The sequence below is a fragment of the Helobdella robusta genome, assembly GCF_000326865.2.
Source record: "Helobdella robusta unplaced genomic scaffold HELROscaffold_6, whole genome shotgun sequence".
In the NCBI taxonomy this organism is placed as follows: Eukaryota; Metazoa; Annelida; class Clitellata; order Rhynchobdellida; family Glossiphoniidae; genus Helobdella; species Helobdella robusta.
In genome coordinates this window covers 2,694,254-2,695,019 of record NW_008705330.1, presented here as the reverse complement: position 1 = coordinate 2,695,019, position 766 = coordinate 2,694,254, and positions in this window count along the sequence as shown.

Sequence of the window (766 nt, the reverse complement as noted above, 5' to 3'; positions counted from 1 at the left end):
AACCGTCATCAAGTCCCTGGATTTCGCCAGTTGTTTTGGTAAAGAAGAAGGACGGCACTACCCGTTTTTGCGTTGATTATAGGAAGTTAAATGATGTGACTAAAAAGGACAGCTATCCGTTACCGAGGATTGATGACATCATGGACACCCTATCTGGCTCAAGTTGGTTCTCTACGCTTGATTTGAAAAGCGGATACTGGCAAGTAGAAATCGACAAGAACGATCGCGAAAAGACAGCGTTTTCTATCGGATCGGGGTTGTGGCAATTCACCGTCATGCCATTTGGATTGTGCAATGCTCCAGCTACATTCGAGCGACTGATGGAATGTGTATTGCAAGGTCTTAACTGGAAAACCTGTCTTGTCTATTTAGACGACATAATTGTTCTAGGAAGAACATTTGATCAACACGTCAAAAACTTACGGGAGATCTTCACAAGACTTCGGGTGGCAAATTTAAAGCTGAACGTTAAAAAGTGCAGGTTATTTTCTAAAGAAGTTAACTATTTGGGACATGTGGTATCTTCAGATGGAGTTCGAACCGATCCCAGCAAGATAGAAATTGTGAAAGACTGGCCAACTCCAAAGGATAAAAATGAATTGCGCAGTTTTCTGGGATTGGCAACGTACTATCGACGTTTTGTAAAGGATTTTGCAAAAGTTGCCAGACCTCTCCACCAACTTACCGAGAAGGACCGAGTTTTCAACTGGAATACCCTATGCGACTCAGCATTGAAAAGTTAAAAGTGAACTATGGATGCTCCTTG